Source organism: Ambystoma mexicanum, chromosome 9, assembly GCF_040938575.1.
Source record: "Ambystoma mexicanum isolate Mex_15411 chromosome 9, UKY_AmexF1_1, whole genome shotgun sequence".
NCBI classification, from domain to species: Eukaryota; Metazoa; Chordata; class Amphibia; order Caudata; family Ambystomatidae; genus Ambystoma; species Ambystoma mexicanum.
This window is the reverse complement of record NC_090931.1, coordinates 1,507,002,997-1,507,027,413: the sequence shown is the minus strand read 5'-3', so window position 1 is coordinate 1,507,027,413 and position 24,417 is coordinate 1,507,002,997. Positions and strand designations below refer to the sequence as shown.

General features: G+C 49.3%; 1 protein-coding gene across 1 annotated transcript in view; it reads right to left on the bottom strand.

Moving 5' to 3' along the window:
* Positions 1-22,660, bottom strand: part of LOC138489359 (putative zinc finger protein 286B) — a 37,742-nt gene extending 15,082 nt beyond the window's left edge. Inside the window, exon 1 of the mRNA XM_069617076.1 lies at positions 22,380-22,660. The gene's annotated coding sequence lies outside the window, so the exon portion shown is untranslated. The remainder of the gene's footprint in view (positions 1-22,379) is intronic.
* Positions 22,661-24,417: the final 1,757 nt, after the last annotated feature.

Here is a 24,417-nt window from a genome sequence, read left to right as displayed (position 1 = left end):
GTATGAATACCAGGTAATGCCTTTTGGACTTTGCAACGCTCCTGCTGCATTCCAGTACTTTATGAATGATGTTTTGCGGGAGTTAATCGACGTTTGCGCCCTGGTTTACATTGATGATATCTTAGTGTATTCTGCTACAAAAGAAGACCATGTCAGGCATGTCCGCTCCATCCTTACTAAACTCCGCCAACATAAACTGTATGCTAAACTTGAAAAATGCTCTTTTCATGTCACCGAAGTGGAGTTCCTCGGTTTTATCCTCACACCAAAAGGTATCAGAATGGATAGGCACAAGGTAAATGCCATTCTTAACTGGCCGTCACCAACTTCATTTAAAGGAATCCACAGTATGTTGGCCTTTGCAAACTTTTACCACCGATTCATCCCAGATTTTTCCCAAATAGTGCATCCAATTACATCACTATTAAGAAAAAACAATAAAAAGTTCCATTGGACCGAAGAAGCAGAGAAGGCCTTTCAAGAACTTAAGAAAAAATTCACTTCTGCTCCAGTTCTACGGCATCCTCGCCCAGACCTCCCTTATATAGTTGAAACAGATGCCTCTAGCATGGCCATGGGAGCTGTTCTCTCACAAAGGGACCCAGGAACTAGCCAGTTACACCCTGTGGCCTTCTGGTCACGAAAATTCTCACCTCCCGAACTGAACTATGCTATCACAGACAAAGAACTCTTGGCTATAAAATCAGCTTTCAAGGCATGGCAACACTATCTCCTTGGTGCTAGACATACTGCCACGGTCATAACTGATCATCGAAACCTGCAATACCTAAAAACAGCAAGGACTCAATTATCCTGTCAACTGCAGTGGGCTCTTTTCTTCGCTGAATATGACTATGTGATCACCTATCGCCCAGGAGTCCGAAACAGAAAGGCTGACGCTTTGTCCCGCATGGGTGTTGATGAAAAGGTATACATAACTCCAGATCCAGTAGCCATCATTCCAGAAGACAAACTCCTGGGTCTTACGACAACATTGACACAGGGTGAACTCCAAAACAAGATCCAACTCTTAATGGATCCCACTTTCTCACAAGAGTGGTGTACTCAAGGAGAACATTACACCATTAAAGACCAGTTACCATATTTTAGGAACCGTCTATACTTATCAAGTAAAGATTTACAAGAGCAGGTTATTTCGGGTTATCACGACTCCCTGATTTAAGGTCATCCTGGAATTGCCAAAACTCTAGCTAAAGTAAAATGAAACTATTGGTGGCCCACATGGCGTAAAGACATCATACAATTTACCCAATCTTGCGGTGTGTGTGTGTGCACAAAACAAGTCCCAAAAACAGAAACCAGCTGGTCTTCTCCAACCATTGGAAATTCCTCCCGCACCATGGCACACACTGTCCCTTGATTTCATTACAGATCTACCTCCCAGTCAAGGATTCAACACCATCTTAGTAGTTGTAGACTTGTTCTCTAAAATAGCACACTTTATTTCTTTTTAAGTGTCTTCCAAAGGCATCCAATTTAGCAAAAGTATTCCTGGAGGAAATCGTACGGCTACATGGCTTTCCATCCGTCTTGATCTCAGATCGAGGTAGTCAGTTTGTATCCAACTTCTGGAGGAAATGCTGTTCAATGGCCCAAATTGACATTCGACTATCCCCAAGTCAACATCCTCAAACAGATGGCCAAACAGAAAGAACAAACCAAACCCTCGAGCAATACTTACGTTGCATGTTACATCAGGTGGAAAGAATTTGGAAGGACTTGTTATGGATAGCTGAATATGCCTATAATAATTCATTACACACCAGCACTGGACAAACCCCTTTCTACACTATGGGCCTCATCACGAGTTGGGCGGTAACGCCGGCGCTATTAGCGCCGGCGTTAATAGCCCTACCGCCAAACCCCCCGGCGCTAATAGCGCCGGATCACGGGTTTGGCGGAACGGGTATTGCCCATTCCCCACTGAGCCCATTCGGGAATTCCCCATTCCTCATTGGGCTCAATGGGGAATTTTCGCGCACTTACCGCCGACGGATTTCCCGCCGGCGGTATGAGCGCGAAATTACGGCGGATTTCCCCTCAGCTCAGAGCTGGGGGGAAATCTGCCAAACCCGTGATTTGGCGGACCCTTAAATGCGGCGATAATAACGCTATCGCCGCATTTAAGGGTTACCACCCAACTCGTGATGAGGCCCTATATATGGTAGACACCCACGTACTTCAGAATTGGATCTCCCAACCCCTTTGGTGCCAGGCTCATAACCATCATGAAGACCAACATTAGAATGGGACTATTTACTTGGGACTATTTAATTTGGGGGGGGGTTCTGCCAACATGGAGGCACACACACAGCTCAGTTACAAGGAATTGAGCTATGTGGTCTAGTCTTTTGGGTGTGGCAGGCCTCGGACTACTTTACCTGGACTACTTTGGGTGTGGCAGGCCTGGGACTATTTTACCTGGACTACTTTACCTGAGATAATTAAACCACACCCAAACAGCAGAACATGCTTTGCGTTAGTCTGCTGTAGGCAGCGTAACGCTCACCGTGTCCAGTTCTTTAATGCCATTTTCCCTGAAACCAAGGACCTGCAGAGAGAGAAAGAACACTACGAAATTTACCTGGAACAGTATCCTGTCTTCAATCCATCGCCGACTTCAGTTCCACTCACCTGAAGGTACAAACTCCATCATCCGGCACCGCATGCATCCCGGAATACCATAACCTGGAAAGAGGAGAAAGAAAGACAGCATTAGTAAGCATTTACTCACGTTTCCTCCCGAATGAAGAAAGCCACACAATTCTTACCTGGGTAGTCATCTCCTGGTCAGTATCATTGCTGGAACATTAAGGCACTCGGTGAGGAACATCACAACTTGCAAGGAAAGAAAAGACACAGGTTAGCAATATAAAAGGCGAAACAGCGCTGCGCATCACGCATTACTCACCAGACAGCATTGCGCACACCGCGCTTTCGCCTACCGCCCCATGCTCATCTTCAAACTGCATGACAACACCAAAATACCTTTCCATACCTAAAAGGAAAGAAACAAGACATTATTATTCGAACTAAGAGAAACATAAGAACTGCATATAAAGACTGTAAAGCAGCAAACCTACGTAGTCGCAGCAGGCCTGGATTCCCACAGAAGGGGGGCTTGCACAAGTGAAGTCACTTGGTTGCTGCCCCACATCTACGCGCCCCTGCCACGAGGAGCAGGACGGAGAATCCACCTTTTACAATATTAAGGTGAGAAGAGGGCCCAAGGGGGAGGAAGGAGTTGAGGCCAAGGGAGGTGTGAAAACATAAAGACAATCTGGTATTGAATCCAGCTCTCCTATATTGCAGACACATTTTTAACCAGAGGCCTTACCAAGGGACCGGGAGAGGGTTTGAGAGTGCAAATCATCCAACCAGGGCTGGGTGGCATCCCCGTGGATACCAGGTGAGCGTAACATCTAGGCAACCAACCGACTCAGTATGCTGAGTCAATTGTGGGAGGACCAATTTCTCCAGGAGTTTCCCAAGGAAGGGGTTGATAGAGATGGGGTGATAGCTAGCCGGACATGCAGGACATTCAGGGTGGGCAGATGGCTTTTTAGGGAGGAGGGTACAAGAGTGCTTGAGATCTGCCACTTCCATTCTGCAGCCCTGCACTTGTCCTTCAAGGCTTCTCGATAAGAGTTGTACCAAGTGTTGTGCTTGGTGGCATGTTTCAGGCAAATGCTCATGACTGGGGCAAAGGTATTGAGAGTGTTGGTGAGGGCGAGGTGGAGGTTGCTAATAGCAACATCAGTGGTAGAATCTGCAGTGGGAGGAGAGGGGGTATGAAGGTAAATGCGAATGCAGCAGCTGACACTTGTTTCTTCGGCTGAATGTTCGAGAACGAGATTAGCAGGGCTTGGGTAGGAGAGGTTAGGGGGCCGAGAGGGCCCAGGGGAGACGAGAGGTGTGGTTTGACCAGGAGAGAGCGGGGAGAGCAGAAGATCAGTGTGGATGAAGGCATTGCGAGTGTGTCTGGCCGACTGGGTTGGGCCAGAGGGGAGAATGGAGAGAGAGAGAGGTACAAAAGTCATGGAAGAGAGAAGTTGCCATGATTGAGGACTCAAGGTGGATTTTGAAGTCTCCTAGTAGAAGGAGTTTAGAGGTAGATGAAAGGAGAGATGAGGAGAAATCCGCCCATTCTGAAAGGGACAGTGTGATGGAGCCACGTGGTTGATAGATGGTGGCAATGGTCAATGAGAAGGTAGGAGAGATGACCAGCTTGCAGACCAGACTCTCAAAGGAGGATTATGATTGGGTGGGTATAAGGGCAGAAGGGACCCACTCAGGGAAGATCAGGGCAACCCCACCACCATCACGGTTAGAGCGTGGCTTAGAGATAATGTTATAGCCATCAGGGAGAAAGGAGTCAAAAACATTGACTGAGCTGGCCTTGAACCATGTCTCGGTAAGAGCAAGGATGTCGAGATCAAGGTCTTCAAGGAGAAGGCAGATGTCCGTAGTGTTTGATTGCAGAGCAGGCATTTAGCATAGTCAGGTGAAGCAGGTCTCTGCTTTTAAAGGTTTTCTGGTGAGGAGTACAGGGGTGTTGAAACCCGAGCAGAAGAGGAGGAGGAGGACAGACAGACAGAGAGAGTGTAAGAAGGAGTAGCAGGTGCAGGAAGGAAGTTGATGAGAGACGACAAGTGTCAAAGAGGAGGAGGTTGAGTTGAGGACCGCAAGCCATGATAGTGAAATTGCGATAGACATTAATGATACTTCTGGATGATGAGAAGCCCGCCAAGAGTACTTTTCATCTAGTGCCACCATTAATGGGTGAGGATAAGACAGGAGAGAGAGTAGAGATAAGATGAAGAGTACAGAGATCTGGAGAGGGGACAGAAAAGAGGATGGGCCTCATTACACGGTAGGCGGCAAACCATGGTGCTATTAGCGCCATGGTTCATGCCGGTAATTTACCGGTACCGCCTTGGAGGAAAGGGGAATTACCGCCCTATTCCAAGGTTGGGAAGGCGGTAAATCCTCCATCCTCCATTGCCCTTCCCCATTCCCATTTTTGCCCCATAGGGCATAATGGGAATGGGGAAGGCACTAATTACGGTACTGCAAATTGCGGTACCATAATTAGCACCCCGGTCCCTTTGCGGGTTCGTTTTTTAATGCCTGCTAAAAGCAGGCGTTAATGTACCAACCCGCAAAGGAACCTCGTAGTAAGGCGGTAAGGGTTTACCGGTACCGGTAAAATACCGGTACCGGTAAACCCTTACCGCCTACCGTGTAATGAGGCCCGATATCAGTAACAATCGGTCTGGAAGTTGCACTGATTTAGGTGTCTGCGATGGGTAAGTCAGGGTTAGTGATCAAGAAATCTTTTTTAAATGTTTTCCTTCCAGACTTCGTGAGGGAAGGGGGATAGGTGATAGTGTAGCAGTTGGAATAGGTAGAGGAGATGATGAGTGCCATAGGGGTGGTGGAAGAGATACAGGATGGAGGATAGCAGAAAGGCTACACCGCACATGCAAAAACCTAAAGAGGTGACCGAGTAGCCGAGAGAGAGAAAACTGATATAGTGTAAACACTTGAGCACAGGAGAGTAGAATTTGAGAGAACCCACCTATATTCAAAAAATCAGAAAGGCACACAATGCAATGCAAAATGGGGTGTGGAGATGGAAAAACAGACCTAGATTCAAAATAATTCAGAAAGGCACACAATGCAATGCAAAATGGGGTGTGGAGATGGAAAAACAGACCTAGATTCAAAATAATTCAGAAAGGCACACAATGCAATGCAAAATGGGGTGTGGAGATGGAACACACCTGGATTCAAAAATTCAGAAAAGCACAAAATGCAGTAAAGGGAAAAGAGGGGAGTGAGGCATAGGCAGGGTCACAGAGGTTGACTTAAGGCTCAGCTAGGTACAGCATTAGTGAGTAAGTGGAAGGCATCCGGCGGTTCCGAGCAGAACTCACAGGTAGTCAGGAAAGAAAAACTCTACAAATGAGGCACAGGTTTGTGGAGTGGATGGCTGAAAGCTGGTGAACAGTGCCACATGGTGAGGATGGGGAAGGCAGCAGGCAAAGTTATGGACAGGTGGAGGGGGCCGCCCAAGACCACCCACGGCCTGGACCGACTTAGTGAGGGACCTTGGTGCCAGTTGAAGTGAGAATGACCCAATCCCCTTCAGTGTAACTTGTTTGCCAGAGCAACCCTTGGAGGCACTCCTGTGCCGAGGAAGAGGGCGGCCATATTGGAGAAGATGATTCAGCTTTGAATTGTCGCTACGCACGCTTGCTGATTGATAGTAAGAGGCTAGGAGGAGCTTGAATGGCATAAAGTAGATTTAATCACGCATCAGTAAATATTCATGAAAGCACACACAGGTCCACGTACGCAGCGCTGTAATGAGTGCTATCGCCCTGAGGAGCTTACCTTGAATACAGGCCTCCCCTGTCGGAGCTAGTATCCTGCTACTGAGTGGGGGGAGAGAGGTGAACCAGTGACCGCCGCACTCAGAGGAGTGGGTCGTTTTAGAGACTGATACCAATGGGTGGCAGTAAGAGAGGAATGTGGGTAGTTTTACAGAATGAGGAGTACTGATGGGTCACAGTGACAGAGAAATGTGGGCAGTTTTACAGAATGAGGAGTACTGATGGGTCACAGTGACAGAGAAATGTGGGCAGTTTTACAGAATGAGGAGTACTGATGGGTCACAGTGACAGAGAAATGTGGGCAGTTTTACAGAATGAGGAGTACTGATGGGTCACAGTGACAGAGAAATGTGGGCAGTTTTACAGAATGAGGAGTACTGATGGGTCACAGTGACAGAGAAATGTGGGCAGTTTTACAGAATGAGGAGTACTGATGGGTCACAGTGACAGAGAAATGTGGGCAGTTTTACAGAATGAGGAGTACTGATGTGTCACAGTGACAGAGAAATGTGGGCAGTTTTACAGAATGAGGAGTACTGATGGGTCACAGTGACAGAGAAATGTGGGCAGTTTTACAGAATGAGGAGTACTGATGGGTCACAGTGACAGAGAAATGTGGGCAGTTTTACAGAATGAGGAGTACTGATGTGTCACAGTGACAGAGAAACGTGGGCAGTTTTACAGAATGAGGAGTACTGATGGGTCACAGTGACAGAGAAACGTGGGCAGTTTTAGAGACTGAGTGCTTATAGGTGAAAGCGAGAGAGGAAGGCAGGTACTTTTATAGACGGATGAGTACTGATGGGGGACACTGGCAGGGGAGGTGGGTCATTTTAGAGACTGCAGACTGCTGGCAGGGCACAGTCTGTGGTTAGAGAAGGCAGATAAGAGGCAGCAGAGTACTGGGGACAGATGATCAAAACTTTGCGCATGTGATAAAGAATTAGGGGCAAACGAATTTAGCACCGATTTTGCTGCTTAGAATGTACTGAATGCACCAATCTGCACTATCTAACAATGTTATCAGTACGACAACAAACAAGGTAACTGTGTATTCACTATTTTCACTACATAACATGAAAGTAGTAAATGTAGAAAGCACATTTCCTTTCATGCTGTGCAGCAAACATAGTACTAGGTAGGGTTTGGCATCAATGGCAGGTGGGCTCGCTACCTAACATATTGGCTAAATGATATCATGCCTCCTGAGCACAATACAGAGTCTGAAGCTCCTAGAAGCCTAGAGGTCGTAGGAGCCAATCATAGATACGTTAAAACAGCCTTATGGAACACTAGGGGGCTGATTCACAGAAGCGTTTTACAATGGCGCAATCCCATAGGAAAACATGTATCAGGTCCGGAATTTCATATTAGAACATGAGATCCATATTATGTGCCTCACCGAAAAGTGTCAACAGGACTGCAGTGGCCCCAACATCCACTTGGCGATACCCGCCGGCTATACTTTTTTTGGCAAAAACAGGGACAGTGGGAGGGGGGGGGGGTAGTAGTGGCAAGCGTGGCACGAGAAGAACTAAACAAAAATGGAAGTACCCATCACCTGTTCAGGTTATGAGATTATTCTTTTGAAGATTACACCCACTCCTAAAAACTGTGTGAATATTGCACTTCTATACCGCCCGCCTTCGGACACGCCACGCTTTTATGAGGAGATTGCAGGTATTTTAGCCTCATTATAAAAACCCGAACAACTCCATGCTGGTTCTGGGGGACTTCAATAGGTGGCTTAACAGCCCTCAAGACACGGAAGCGATCCACCTAGAACAGCTTTTTAGAGCTAATGATTTTACTATACACAGCAGGGAATCAACCCGTACATGAGGTAATGTTCTTGACTGACTGGGTTGTAGCAAGAAACCTGATGCTCAGCCCGATTTGTGTGGACCCTTGTATCTGGTTCGATCATTTTTGGTGACCTTTACTAGGACTCTTCCATTTCCATTAGTTCAGAAAAACGGTTCTATGTCCTTTCATCGCCAGGCATTTCAAAGCCTGCAATTTAAACGTGTCTAAAATAATGAAAAAGTTCATTGAATTATTTTGTTGTTGTTGGGGTCCCCATGGCCCCACAGCACCCCTCCCGCCCCTATTTTTAACTCTACCCAACCACTTATCTGCCCTTTCCCACCCCTTCCAAAAAAATGTGATTAACTTTCTCATTATTTTGTACACGTTTCAATTGCAGGCTTTGAAATGCCTGACAATGAAAGGACATCGTTCCAGAAAATCAATCCCATAAAAAGGGTAGTGAGTAGAAATGTCAACAGAGTGAATAGTGTTGATCTGGAGAAATGTCTCACAGAACTCATGAACTCCACTAAAAATGACGACTCACTGCTCTTCTTGGTGATTGAATATGAAAAGGCTGTAGCAAAATATTTGGGTAATTTACTGCCCATTAAATGTAAGCTCATCAGAGAAAAGACCAATAACAAGAAATGGTACTCGCCAGCTCTCTCCACCTGTAAACAAGAAAGGAGGAAAGCAGAGAGAATTTGGCATAAAGACCAGTCACAGGAACACAGGGAGGTATGGAAGACCCTGGTCAAAGTATATAGTAAGGAAATGTTGTCAGCGAAGAAATCCTTCTTTGACTCACAGATATTAGCCTCTAAAAACGATTCCAGGAAGCCATTTAAAATCCTCAGAGATTTAGAAAAACCTGAATCGACGCTTCCCCAAATCTCCCCTAACAATGAGGATTGTGAAGCAGTGCAGAAGGCACCTGGAGACAAGATCACTGCCGCACATGTCGAAAATAAGAAAAGCCTTACCAAACCTATGTTTGAATCTCCTGTAGAAAGTAGTAATGAGTTTAAATGAATGTAATCACGTCTTCACCTTTCAAAAGATCTCGGAAGAATTTCTGGCCAAAGCACTAAGCAAAATGAAGCCTAAAACCTGTGAAGGTGAGGTTCTCCCTTCCAAAATAATATTGGAAAACCTTAGTATCTTCCTTTCTTTTTTGGTCCGCTTTAGATAGTTGTATCCCTGATTCTCTAAAAAACGTGGCGGTGACTCTGCTACTTAAAAAAACAGGGTTGGACCATAAGGGCTATACTAACTATAAGCTCATTACCAATGTGCTGTTTCTAATGAAGGTGGTCGATAAAGTCGCTACCCAACAGTTACAAGAGTACCTGGAGAAATCTCAGGTTTTCCACCACAGACAGTCTGGGTTCAGGTCACAACATGGCACGGAAAGTGCCCTGCTGGACTTACAGAGTGAAATGCTCAAAACTATGAGCAATAGCAAGGTCGGGCTGCAGATGTTATTAGATCTCTCAGCAGCTTTTGAACTTGTTGACCATGGAAGACTTCTAGATTGCTTGGAGAATCTTGCTGGTTGCTCTGATGAGGCAGCTCTCTGGATTAAATCTTTCTTGCAAAATAGAATGTCGAAAATTGTGTGGGGTGAAGCTTGCTCTAAACCAGAAAGGCTACAGTACGGGGTCCCACAGGGCACCTGTTTCTCACCAACCCTTTTAAACATATATTGTCGCCCCTTTTGCGATCTCCTAGATACATTAGGAGTTAGCTTTTCTAATGATGCTGACGACACCCAGCTGATTATGAATATTAGTGGAGACCATGAAAAAGGCTCTCACAAAATCTCTATGATCTATGATACCATTCAAAGCTGGATAAATGGCATGTGCCTTAACTCAGCTAAAACAGAGATATTAATCTTTGGCTCGGCTCAGGCACGCTCAAAGCTTGATGACAAATATTGAGGCTTTTTGATTCAAAACCACCAAGTTTGTACTGTCATGAAGGTCAAGACCTTGGGAGTCGTGCTTGAAGCCTTGACTCAGTGCAGAAGCACAAATACATTACATCACAAGTAAGGCACAGTATCACCTGAGGCTAACCTAAAACAATCCTTACCCCTTAATCATCAACCCTCCCTCCCCACTTACCTCCTGGACCGAAGCTTTGTGCTTTTATCCCTGCGCTCCTGGCCGCCCCCATAGAAATCGAAAAAGGACGTAGTCCATTTTACTTGTGGCAGCAGCCATCTTTTAAAAAGAAAAATTACCCTTGGGAGATTGGCTGTGCAAGAGACATCAATCTACAGAGAGAAAAATAAAAACCATTTGCACCCCAGATAAACCCTGGTGGGGGATGGCTGACATGGGACATGGCCTGTAACGGCCAATAGCACTCGCTGAGTCCCTTACTTCAGCCTGGCCTACCTGGGCATGGGCTGGTGGGCTGTTAAAGACCATGTCCGACCCCCACAGTGGGCAAGAAAGCCATAGTCATAATGAGAATGACACACGTATCTTAATGGACAAAATACATTATTAAAACCTACACTAACCATATACATTATTTTATTTTCTGAAACAAGGTTATCACTCCAAGTTTCACATCCCTGTACACTCCATTGTACTCTGTGGGAATAACCCTATGAGAAAGTGGGTGAGACCAATAGCAGCAATGAGGGTCCACGGTTGCTTTGCGTAAAATGAAGCAGCAGTTGGGAACATAAGAATGACCACAGATCTTTACATTTGACAAATATGTCTGTGATCAAGAGGTTGGGCGCTTGGTAGCCATAACGGCATTGGTGCTCGTTTCATTTTTCACTACACTCACCCAAGCATTCAGGTGTTTCTAGCCACGAGCCACTTAAACTCATTTAGACAGACTCAGAGTTTGGATGTGGCTGTGACATCTGCCAATCCTGTCTGAGAATGATCCACAGCCTCCTGGGGTACTAAGGGATCAATGGCGGGCACGACACCGACTAACTAACCTGACCTTTACCTATCACAGGCAAATGTCAAAACAATAACTTGTACAATTGTTATATTGATGATTCTTGAGACTGATGAATAAGGTGAGTGATTCAGAAAGTGGCAATCTACCATACCTGAACGAACCAATGATCCCACACAAATAAAAAAACGTTTAAAGAATCTGCCCTCCGTTGGGGTAGCCATCCTGCTCCTCATGCTTCCTCTACCATATGAGGAGAGAGTCGCTGCTTTTGGGAGACCGGTAGCATTTTAGAGGATGTAAGGCCGGGTCTCAGGCTATCAATGTCTATTGGGAGAGTTAATCTTGCTTTGTACACATCTAGGTGAGTACAAGTTGCAATAGTGTTCCTGACTGCAGTGGAAATCGTGTCCTATGCGGCGCTCAGCACAACACACCCCTCTCCTGAGTGTTGCCTCGCAGAATGACCAAGTGTGTGGACGCCATGAAGTTCTTTTATTGTCATGATTAAAGTCTGTCTCAGAGGTGGGGGAGGCAGCATTTTGTTGCTGGAGGTACCGTTTTCACCAGGGGCAGCACACAACCTATATTTTGGGGCGGTGTGGTAACTGGTATGATATGATATAGGGCATTTATAACGCGCCTATACACAAATGCTTCAAGGCGCGATGAGGCAATGGAGGGGGACCAATGGGAAGACAGACAACGATCTTACTAGGCCAGGTGTCAATCAGATCGTGCATGGGAAGAGGGAAAGAGAAAGGTGCGTGTGGGAAGGGAGACGGGAAAGTGCAGTACATGGGATAGTAGAATAAATAAGATACAAAAACGGCCAGTTGGTGGCAAATGCAAGGTAGTGCAGAACATAAGTGCTGGTAGGGGGACTGTAGGGATACAGAAAACAGTCCCCAAGTGCAGGAGTTGCCAGGGAGGGGATGGGAGGTACAACTTTCTAAACTGGGTGTGGCAAACTTGGAGGATGTGCCCCCTCTGTTCAACCCCAAGGGTTGTCTGGCATGGGGCCCAAGTATCAAATGGTAGGTGCCCAGCATTACACATAGGCGCACACGCAAATACACATTCCCTCACATACATTACATACACATTCCTTGCACACATGCATACATTATGAGATAAAACACAACACCCTTTAACACGGCTACTTTCAGAAAAGGCTTCCCTCACGTCTCTGCCTAACAAAAAGCAAGTGTGCACATCAGCCCCTTCCCCTCAGATGTGAAAGAACATATATCGTTGTTATATGCTCGCTCGCATCTGTGGGGAGGGAGCTGATGTGTGCATTTGATTTTTGTTAGCCAGAGAGGTGAGGGAAGCCTTTCATTAAAACTGGCAGCTTTAAAGTGTTGCTGTGTTTGTGCAAAGACATTTATCTGCACAAACACAGTAACACTTAAAAAACACTGGTTTCACACACTTGTCCTAGATGCAGATCTGGAAATGCTGATCACATACACATGCTCTGGTCTTGCAATGCACTCGACACATTCTGGAAGGCAATACTCGAAGCCCTCTCAGAGATAGTTGGGACCACAGTGGACCCATATCTGTTAGCTATACTCTTTGGGATATGGAATGGTGATGAAGTGAAGAAAAGGTCTACATTTTTAAATGTAAGCTCTACGGTGGCCAAAAAATGTATATTACAATGTTACAAGCGTCGCTCCCCTCCTACGTTCGAGATGTGGCTACGTGCCCTCACATGGACGCAGTCTTGCCAAGAAGGATATATCAGTGCCCCCCCAATGCATAACCGTCCCAGAAATGTATGAACAGCTTTTTGTAGCTATCTCAAGAATAAGGAGGTCGATGAACCGGACTCCCCTCGCTCATCACGTGTACAGGACAAATCTGGACCCCGAACTTTGTAAAACACACTGGACTAATAACCCATCCTACTAAATACTTCTCAAACGTAATGTAATATCTGAATATAAGATGGTAACTGTTTATGTTTTGTGTTGTGAACCTGCCACTGCTGCTCGCTAATAAATAAAATAAAAAAAAAAAAGCTGGTTTCTTTCCCCTCTCTAACAAAAAACTATTTTGCACAACACCAGATTTTGTAACATAAGCACGAGCGCTGTGACTCGGTCACAGTCAAATGTTGGGGCCACATGAACTGTACTAATAAAGGTGCTGAGCGGTCTCTCGCACGGCAGTTGCAGTGACATACAACAATGGGTCTTTGTGTTTATTCAGGGGCTGCGTCCCACGCGTGCCAGGGGCCCACCAGGCCACCCCACACCGAGGGGCACCACCATCATGACAGGCCTGTCCGCCCCAAGGCCCTGGACTGTGTGAGCCTGACACGGTGAGTGAGGGGCCGATGCCTGTCACTACTGCTGAGAGGACAGCTATCGTGACGCCTGGCCCCCACCGTCTCAAGGAACGGCTTGCCCCCGCCTGGCGGAGTATGCAACGTGGCACCCGCCGCTGATGGAAAAAAATAATTAGAAGCCCATACTGAGTTCTTCCTACCGGAGGGAGGACAGCGGTGAGGACCGCCCGACGCACTAGCAAGTGTGACTCACGCCCGAAGGCAGGACGCAGCATGCCGCGAACCGCATTGAAAAAAAAAAGTGAATGGGGGTCATTACGACCCAGGCGGTAAGTACGCCAACTTCACCACCATGGCGTAAACTACGTTTACACCATGGTGGATGACGGATTTACCGCCCCATTCCAAGGTGAGTGGGGCGGTAAATCCCCATTTCCCATTTTACCCTTCCCCATTCCCATTTTTGCCCCATAGGGCATAATGGGAGTGGGGAAGGCGCTAATTACGCCACCGTAATTAGCACCAAGGCGGTTTAGCGCCATGGATTTTAACGGCTGCTAAAAGCAGCCGTTAAAATCGGAATCAGGCGTTAAGGGTTAACGACGGCGGAAACCCTTAACGCCTGAGTTGTAATGAGGCCCAATGTGTTTTCTCCGGCCTGGGGGGAGAGTAGGTGGTGGGGCATATGCAGTCTTGGAAATAAAAGAGCTTCCATTGCACGAGAGGAGGAGTGTGGGGCACACTCTGCCTGGATGGAGATGTGAGCAGCAATGTTCAATTTTACTTGCTTGTGGGAGAGCAAGCAGTGCAAGCCTGTAGCCGGCGAGTTAGTAGAAAAACAACCCTCCCCCCTGGAGGAGAGACCGCGGCCCGCTCGCTGCCCTCGATATGGAAAAAGACAGCAAGTCTCCTAACTGGGGGAAAAGGAAGGGGTGCATGTGCCCCCATCAAGGAAATGAGGGCACAAACTCTTGCCTGGGGAGAAAAGCAGCACATGCTGCTCCAGCATGGGAACACACACCTGCTTGGGGGAGAAGAGCTGCCACTGCTGCGCCAGCAGCATAACAATGCTCCTGCCCGGGGGGAGAGGCGTGGCAAATGCTGCCACAGTGACTGTATGAACTCCTGCCTGGGGGAGAGAAACTGGCCAATGCCACCACAACAGCTGGTACTCCTGCCTGGGGTGAGACTGGTTTGCTCATGCCACATGATTTGTGAGCTCCTGTCTGGGGGAGAGCAGGTGTCCCATGCTGCCCCATGGACATTGTGTACTCCTGCCTGGGAGAGGAAAGCAGCCCACGCTGCTCCAACAAAAGAGACATTTAGGTTCTCCTAACTCTGGCTAGGGGAGAGCAGGCAACCCATGCTGCCACAAGGACGTAATGCACTCCTGCCTGGGGAAGGACAGCGGCCCATGCCATGACAGTGTATTCGGACACTCCTGCTTGGGGGAGAACAGGTGGCCCATGCTGCAACAGCACCACAGGCCCCTGCCTGGCGCAAAAGCCAAAGGAGCACCATGGCCCACTGGAAACTGGAAGCAGGCGCTTCTGCTAGAGGGAGAGGTGCACTGCCTCAAACAAGAAACTTCGGTCTGGGGGAGAGGTGCGCTGCCTAAATTAACTCCAGACTGGGGGAGAAGCTTGAAGAAGACGCGCAACTCGGCAAGACCCGGCACTGCAGCGGCTTTCACAAGAAGCCCTCAACATGACTCTACCTATCCCTGCGGCCAACGGGTCAGGAGCAGGTCATGCATTGGGGCGCATCCCCAACACTCAACGGGAGTAGAGCAGCACAAGAACCGTGGCTGCAGTAGCTGTACCCCGGAGCCCAGGACAGCAAGTGTACACTCCCAGCTGGAAGGGAGCCTACAGAGAGCACGGTATGGACCGCTGCCCATTCTGCACCTCAAGCTACTCCCACCTGGAAGGGAGCCCGCAGATGGCACGAGATGGAACGCTGCCCATCCTGCACCCAAGCACCATAAATCCGTGCCACAACGCTGCCATGACCGCGGCTCTCCCTGAAGAGAGTGCTCTTGCAGTCAGGCAGGAGTTGAGCATGTAGGCGAGCCTGGACGAAGAAGGCTGTCATCAGCCCCTGCCCGGGGAGAAGATGGCAGCAACAACTGGCGCTGCCACGGCTTCACGCAAGCCACTACAGTGACTGCCTATCCATGTGGCCAACGAGCCAGGAGCAGATCACGCAGCGGGTTACGTCCCCGCCACCACCAACACGCGAGTCCGGTGCAGCAAACTCCACTGCCGCAGTGGCCGTACACCGGAGGAGAGCAAGGACGAACTCCTGCCTGGGGGAGGCCACAAAGGACAACAGCCAGCCAGGCTGCAGCTCTCCCTGAAGAGAGTGCTCATGCAGCCAGGCAGAAGGCAGGTCAGGAAGAGCTCCTGACTGGGGAGTCTGGCCACGGCGCAGCCATCACCGCTGCTGTCCCAACGCAAGTACCATCTTTGAAGCAGAGGGAAGACCCGGGCACTGCATGGCCCTGATCGCTACAAGTACCAACTCCTGCAGCAGGGTGGGACTACCGCTGCAGCGGTTGCAAGTAAGAACTTGGGCCTGAAGGGAGAAGCTGGGCAAGGGTCTGCCTGCTGCCATTCAGCGGTTCCTCACCTGGTGAGCGTGAGCGTTAGCAGTTGTTGTGACACATGCCATCTTAAATGTTCATGATTTGTTTGTCTTTACCCTTGGCATGGGATGTTGTAACGTGAGCACGAGCGCCGTGGCTCGTGTGCAATCACATGTTAGGGCCACGTGTGCAGACACATGGCCCTTACTAATAAAGGTGCGGAGCGTTCTCCCACTCGGCAGTTGCAGAGACACAAAAAGATGGGACTATATGTTTTTTTCTGGCACCGCGACCCACGCGCCATGGGGCAACCGGGCCGTTCCACACCGAGGGGCACCACGATCATGACGGGGGCCGGAGACCCCGGCACCCCGTAACACCATTGAGCTAATCGGGCTTCAGCCCCTCCCCCCTCAACTCACATTTCAGAGGGGGGGTGAAGCCCAATTAGCTCAATGGCGTTGCGCGCCTGGCCATCCCACACGGCTGCTTTCCCAAATGTATCATAGAAAAGAGTGGACACGGAGCTGGGGGATTAACACGTCTTTATTTGTTACATCCCAACTTCCAACTGACTCCTCCTCATCCCGCCCCACCACTTCCACCCACCCGGCACCCCGTGCTTGAGAACACCCTCCTGACCCACGTGATTCCCTCCATGACATCACACTGGAGACTCCTGGGAGTTGTGGGAGACTGCAGATTTGCTACAGTGGCATCATCCCTTTCTTCCAATCCCCAACCTCTCCCCCTATTGCACGGGAGTGTAAATAAGTGTAAATGATGTATATGGTGTACTGTCAAAACGTGTACTTTCTGCCTCTGCCACCTCCATCAGCTGCTCACTATTCACTATGATTGTAAATCACCCTGCTAAGTCTTGTGTAGTACGCAATGGTTCAGAGCATGCGCGAGCCTCATTCCGGCTCACGCATGCGCTCGTTAATAAACGAGGTCCCGAGATGGCAGCTGCCGCCGGGACCCCATAACAGCAAGACGTGTCCTGCGTGTTCTTACCTGGCATGTGTCTGTGTGCATGTGGGGCAGCCTGGGGCACCGCCACTGGTTAACACTGGCGACGAGGCAGTACCGTGTGTGTGATTGCAACATCTTTTATGACGATCGGAAGTCGGAGAAAGCAATCCGTCACACTGCACGGATACGGACCCAAAGCAGAGAGAGCCCGGCGGCCATCTTAAGTTCAACGATCACGACGTTGGGGCCCAAAAGTGTGCTTGTGCGCCGTCCCTGACTAAATTGATAAAAAAATGTGGACACCCCATGGCTGTTAGGAGTCTAATGGCCGTGGCAACGTTTTTCTGAAGGTGCTAGAGGCACCACAAGCGTGCTGGCTGGCACACAAGGCATCTATCTGGCAAAAGTCACCACACTGAGCTGCGGGATTCCAGTTTTCCTGCCCAGAAGAAGAAAAGGTCAGTGGGGACACGTTGTGCTGGAGGAACCAACCCTACCAGAAAGGTGACGGAATACCACATCTCATCAAGGGAGTGGGGGCACCCGGCAACTGAAAGGCTGATAACACAGCAAAGTCTTCACACAGATCGCTGTGATGGGTGAGCAGGAAGATGGAGATGATGGACCTGTGCCAGTACCACGCAGGCGACAAGGTACTCTGGCGCCCATGCCAGAGTTTCGATAAATCAGGGCCCCCCTCTAAACTTGGACATCGATGGCTGCTGTGGGTGAAAAAAACTCAAAATGTTTTTCAGAGCCACAGGAGAGACAGATGACGATGCAAAAGTGGCCACACTGCTGGTGTACTCTGCAGGAACAGAAGTACACAGGATATTTGACTCTCTAAACCTTCAGGTGACCACTTACGATGCTGTCAAACAGGCCCTCCAGAACCATTTCCTCCCCTTGGCAAATGTGGACTTCGACAGATTAGTTATGTGTGCGGAGAGCAGCAAGATGAAGAGTCCCTAGACCAGTTCTGTGTGAGGCTAAGACACCTGGCAAGCACCTGCAGGTGGGTGAATGAAGAGGAGATGGTGCGAAAGCAATTAATCCAAGGGTGTAGCTCAGGGAAACTGCAAAGACAGGTCCTTCGGGAGCCAGGCCTGACGCTCACGCAGATCCTGGACACAGGGCGGGCGTATGAACTGGCCGAGAACAGGGGAGCTAGGATGGACACGGCGGTGCGCCCAGGTAGGAGTGGGAAGCTTTTGTTGTTGGTCGGCCCGCACAAGGGAAGTCACGTTGGGGCCAGAAACAAGCTGAAGGCCCTCCAACTCCCTCTAACCCACAGTCCTGAGAATTTTGTGAGTATGATCTGCCTCACACAGGAGAATGCCCAGCGAAAACGAGAGTTTGTGGCAGGTGCAGCACACCCGGACATTATGCAAGGGTGTGTAGAGCAGCTGTTCCGGTGCCCACATCAAGGGGGCCAGCGAGAGTGAGTGGGGGCAACTCCAGAAGATTTAGGAGTGTGTCGACCGTCGAACAGGGAGTGACTAGATATTGCTGAGGAAGAGGAAGATGAGGAGGAGGTCTTTTTCATCTCAAACATTGCCACAGGAGCAAAGAAGAGAAGGCAACCAACTTTCACGGTGAACATTAGAGATGTACCGACACCTGTTTTGATCGACACGGGAGCGTCGGTCTGAGTCCTGGCAGCAGAACACTATGAGGCTCTCCCAGGCCCTCCTAAACTGGAACCATCCAAGGAGAGAATATATACTTTTGGGGGGGATACACCGCTGCCAATCCACGGAGTCTTCGTGGCACCCGTCTCCCATGGGCAGAATACAATCAAGGCAAGATTCTTTGTAACCGACGTAAGCCTGCACTCTCTATTAAGCTGCGCAGCCTCCGAGGCTTTAGACATTGTACATTTTACCATGTCGGTGTACCAAACAGATATTGCCCGTCTTCTGAACCAGTTCATGAGCATATTCCAGGGAGTTTGCAAGCTGAAAGGGGACCCGATTAGACTACATATTGATGGGACGTGAGGCCGACAGCCCTAAAGTACAGAAGGATACCGTTCCACCTAAGGGCGTAAGTAGAGAAGGAACTCCAATCACTGATTGACATGGATATCATCGAAAGGGTGGAAGGCCTGATGCCGTGGGTGTCCCCAATCATAGTGGCGCCCAAGCCCAAACAGCCTGGAGCAGTCCGCATCTGCATAGACATCCAGCTACCAAACGCTGCTATCAAGAGGGAAAGACACCTCACGCCCACGCTGGACAACATCGTGGGTGATCTGCAAGGGGCCAAAGTGTTTTCCAAGCTAGATTTAAGATCAGGATATCACCAACTGGAACTTCACCCAGAGTCACGCTACATAACCACATTCACCACCCACGAAGGGTTATACCAATTCAAAAGACTACGTTTTGGAGTCTCGTCAGCGACAGAGGTGCTCCAAAACGTCATCCATGGAGCCCTGGCGGGACTAAAAGGAGTCATCAACATGAGTGACGACATCTTGGTCTTCGCGCAGTCAGAGGCTGAACATTTAGAAAGGCTGGATCGCGCACTGGACAGACTCAAAAGCCTAGGCCTAACGCTACACAGGAAGAAGTGCGAGTTCTTCAAGGACCGCATTGAGTTCTTCGGATTTGTTTTCATCTCTCTGGACCCGGAGAAGGTGCAAGACATTTGCGAAGCGGCCCCCCCAGAGTCACCATCCGAGATAAGCTTTCTGGGCATGGTGAACTACTGCAGGATGTTCATTCGTGATCTGGCGTCGCTATCGGGACCCCTGCGGGCGTTGACGAGAAACGATGTAGCATGGACATGGACAACCAAGGAACACAAGGCATTCACAGACATCAAAAAAGCACTGTCTGGCCAAGAGACCATGGCATACTTTAGCCCAGACAGAGAGTCGGAAGTCGTTGTGGACGCCTGCCCAGTGGAACTTGGCACCTTACTGATGCAAGCGGACACACATGGACACATGCGCCCCATAGCGTACGCAAGAAAAGCTCTCACGGAGACCGAGAGAAGGTACTCTCAAATTGAGCGGGAGGCTCTGGCCATATTGTGGGGGTGCAAGCATTTCCGACTGTACATTTTGGGCAAGCCCGTGGTAGTTATCACCGACCACAAGCCACTCATACCAATCAGGGCTGGGGCATCCTCCAAACCACCACCACGTATCGAACGGTGGATGCTGTCCTGGATCGAGTATGGAGTAAGACTGCAATATCGACCAGGTACCCACAACCCCGCACACTACCTGTCCAGGCACCCAGGGGCTGGTAGGGATCAAGACAACTTCGAGGTGGTGGACTGCATCAAAATGGTCCGCAACATTGTGGAGGCTGCTCTGCCGGTAGCACTGTCACGTCATGAAATAGCAGAGGCATCTGACAACGACGAGATATTCCAGGTCATCAGAGCAGCGATGGGAAACGATGAGTGGAAAGATGTGCTTAACAATGCTGCCCCAACAATGCCAGGCGGGAGGCCAGTGCCCAGAAAGACTTGCAAGCGATGTGGAAGGCATGCAATGAACTCTCGGTGACCTAGGATGGCCTCCTATTACAAGGTCGACAGATTGTCATCCCGCGAGTTCTCGTGACCAAGGTGTTGGAGCTGGCTCACAATGGGCACCAAGGGGCAGCCAAAACAAAATCGCGCCTGAGACCAAAAGTGTGGTTCCCCGAATTGGAGCGGCGGTGGACGATTTTGTGCGTGCCTGCGTTTCTTGCCAGGCTGCTAGTCCGGTTGAAAGAGGCCCACCGATAAGGTCCATGGAGAGAAGAGAACAACCATGGGGGCCGGTACACGCCGATTTTGGATCAACGGGAAGAGGAATGTACTTCCTGCCCATAGTAGACTAGTGGTCAAGATACCCAGAAGTTGAACTAGTAGATTCAATGGCGTGTGACCACACTATGTTGGCACTAGAAAAGATATATGCCACCCACGGGTTCCCGATTGAACTGTGCTCCAATAACGGCCCGCCGTTTCAGGGACAGCGATTCGCCAGATATCTGGAAGGAAGGGGAATTAGACATAGGAGAGCCCCCCCGCTCTGGCCAAGGGTAAACGGAAAAGCTAGACGATTCATGGGAACTCTAAATAAAGTCTTCAGAATCTCGATGAACGGGGTAGGAGAGCTGCGCCAGAAGCTCTTCGAGTTCCTCAGAGAGTATCGAACGACCCCACATCGGCCACTGGGGTCGCACCGGCAGAAGTACTGTTCAGCCGCTGCCCCAGAGGACTACTACCAGAGGTAGAAGGGAGAACAACAGGGGTAATCGACGACGAACGAGTCCGACAAGAGTGGCGGATCAAGAACGAGAAGGAAAGTGAACAAAAGAATCTCCAGGAAAAGCCAATCGGAGTAGGAGACACTGTGCTGGTGAGGAATAGACGTTTGGAAGGGAAACTGTTCCTCACATACGAACCTCAAACGCTAGGGGGGACCCATGTGAAAGGGTCCATGATAACTGCGGCCAACGAGCAAGGAACTATCACGAGGAATGTGTCATACTTCAAAAAAATGGACATCAACCAGCTGGAGGAGAATCCGATGGCTCATGAGGAGGTGCCCTCAGGGGCTACCCAGCCGACAACGGAACCAGAGGATGAAGGGGGCTCCGCCCCACCAGAAGCACTGGTGCCGCCCCAAGGGCAGCAAAAGGTATCCGAGCAGAGAAGGGCGCCAACGCCCGTCGAGGTTCCAAGACTACTTCATGGACCTGGTGTCCTAGCAGGCCGAGAACCGCTTGTGCTAACTCCATTTGGGTTGTTGTCATGGTTAATGTTTAATTGTTTTCTTGTTTAGGAAAAAGGAGGGATGTTGCGTAGTACGCAATGGTTCTGAGTATGCGCGAGCCTCATTCCGACTCGCGCATGGGCTCGTTAATAAACGAGGTCCCGAGACGGCAGTTGCCGCCAGGACCACATACCAGCAAGACGTGTCCTGCGTGTTCTTACCTGGCATGTGTCTGTGTGCGTGTGGGGCGGCGTGGGGCACCGCCACTTGTTCACACTAAGGTATAGCGCAACTCGTCATTCTTATTCATTATGCGCAGTGTTTCTGATATAAACATTCAGCTTTATCTTCCAAAAATACAATTATAAGTGCTGCATGCCTGGCAGAAGGCCCCATGAAATAAAATACACCTTTGCCCAGTCTTGTTTGTTTATATGACAGCACGCTGCATGCCGGGAATGCTAACACTTAAAGGAACATTTATAATGGGATAAGTGAAACTACATCTCCCAGAGGCCAAAGCACTGTTGGCTAAAAGGACAGAGACAGCTGAAGGCGAGCCCAGTCACATGGGTCCAGCTGGCAGCAATAACTCCAGACCACATGAAAACAACAGTGGCAGCGACTCACCTGACCTGGTTCTTGCCGGCCCCTCCCCTCCAGAGATCTTGGGTGGATTCCTCTCCAGTGATCTTGGGTGGATTCCTCTCCAGTGATCTTGGGTGGCTTTCTCCCCTGTGAGCTTGAGTGGATTTCTCCCCTGTGATCTTGGATGGATTTCACCCCTGTGATCTTGGATGGATTTCACCCTAGATATCCTGGGTGGATCCTTCTACACTGATCTCTTGCAAAATTCAGGCGAACACCCGCCGAGGTAGAGTCTCGGGGACAATGGGTCCGTCCGGGGAGAGATCCCAAGTGTTCCCTGAGGCTGCTCTGAAAAGCAGACACTAATCACCGGTACTCGAGACACACCAGACCTGGCGACACTAATCTGCAGCACATGCGCAGAGTCAGTTGCAGGCCTAAACTCAGTGTTGACAAATTGGGCTATTTCCTGCACAATTGAGCGGGACATTTTTCGGCGCTTTTGCTTGTTACGGATGTTTGGGTTATTTTGGACCAGTTGTCCCGTCCATTAACTGAAAATGAAATGAGGTGCAAATTGAATACAAAGCTATCCTTTACACCAGTTCTCTTCCATTTTAAAGTGCTTAACGTGTGTGTAAAGAGGCACAAACTAGTGGCCACATTTAAAATCAACACCCCTTCCCCCATCACGCCTCATTTCCTAGCCAGGGCCTGTCTGGGACACACGCACAGCACAGTCCGGGGCTCCAGCCAGTGCCTCTTATTGACCTTGAGCGCCTGGAGACTGCCCTTGGGCGGTGTAAATCAGCATAACATAACCTTTCAAGCACATTTCTTTTGTCACCAGTAAACGCTTTATTATACATGATGGCCGGGACATTTGCAACTGAAGACCCCCAAAAAGCACCATTTAACCAGAACATATGTGCCCATTGTCAAATCAATTAATGTAAATAGAATAATGCCCCCTTTAAAAACGTGCCCATACCATACCTGGAGACTCCAGGTTTTTAGCCATTTCTCCGGGACTGCAGGGAGGACCCTGGCGTCTCTGGGTTTTTCTTCTTCTTCTTCTTAATTATCGGAAGCGTGGGCGGACCCACGCAGGCGCTTCCCCATCCTATAGGATGATGTGCACCTTACCCACTAATTATTATTTGGCTCTATTTAAGCTCACAACTCCTCCCACCTCCCCGTCTGCCTCACAAAATCCAACATCACACTACTCCTCCTCCTGCCTCTCTCCCCATCACCTCCCAGTATAATCCTCTCACTCAGCTCAGCCACACCCAACGCAGTCAACCGAACCCTCATCAATTCTCCCTCTGTAACATGTCTTTCACACCTAATCAAAAAATGTCCCACCGTTTCAGGCACCCCACACACCGCACAGTCCCTTGATTCACGCTTCCCTATTTGAAATAGACAGTCATTCAGCCCCACATGACCCATCCTCAAACGATTCAGCATCACCTCTTCCCCCCTCCTCCATTCTGAACTCCCTGCATCCACCTTCACCGACACTTTCCCACGAACACCGAACATCCACCTGCCCTTCACCCCATTCACCCACCTCTCCTGCCACTCATCCAGGACCCTTCTCATCATCACAGCCTTCACCTCATCCACACTCAAAGGCAACCTCACATCAACCGCTCCCCTCCTCATACCCTCACCCCGCCGCCAGATCCACCAACTCATTTCCCAAAATGCCACTGTGACTGGGAACCCACGCCAACTCCAAATCCATACCTCTGTGCACACACCGATCAATCTTCATCCTAATGTCCAAAATCACATCCTTCCTATCACCATCCCCTGCCACAATCGCCTGTAACCCACTTAATGAATCTGAGAAAACCACCACTTTCTCATACCCCAACTCATACACCCTGTCAATCACCAATGCAATCGCACCAACTCAGCCGTACAAATAGACACATCATTCGTCAGTCGTCCTATTTTATACTCCCCAATGCTTTCTAGATAATACGCCATTCCCACTCTCCCAGACATAGGATCCTTTGAACCATCCGTAAACACCTTGTATCCTTCCTTTCCTGCCACATACTCCTGA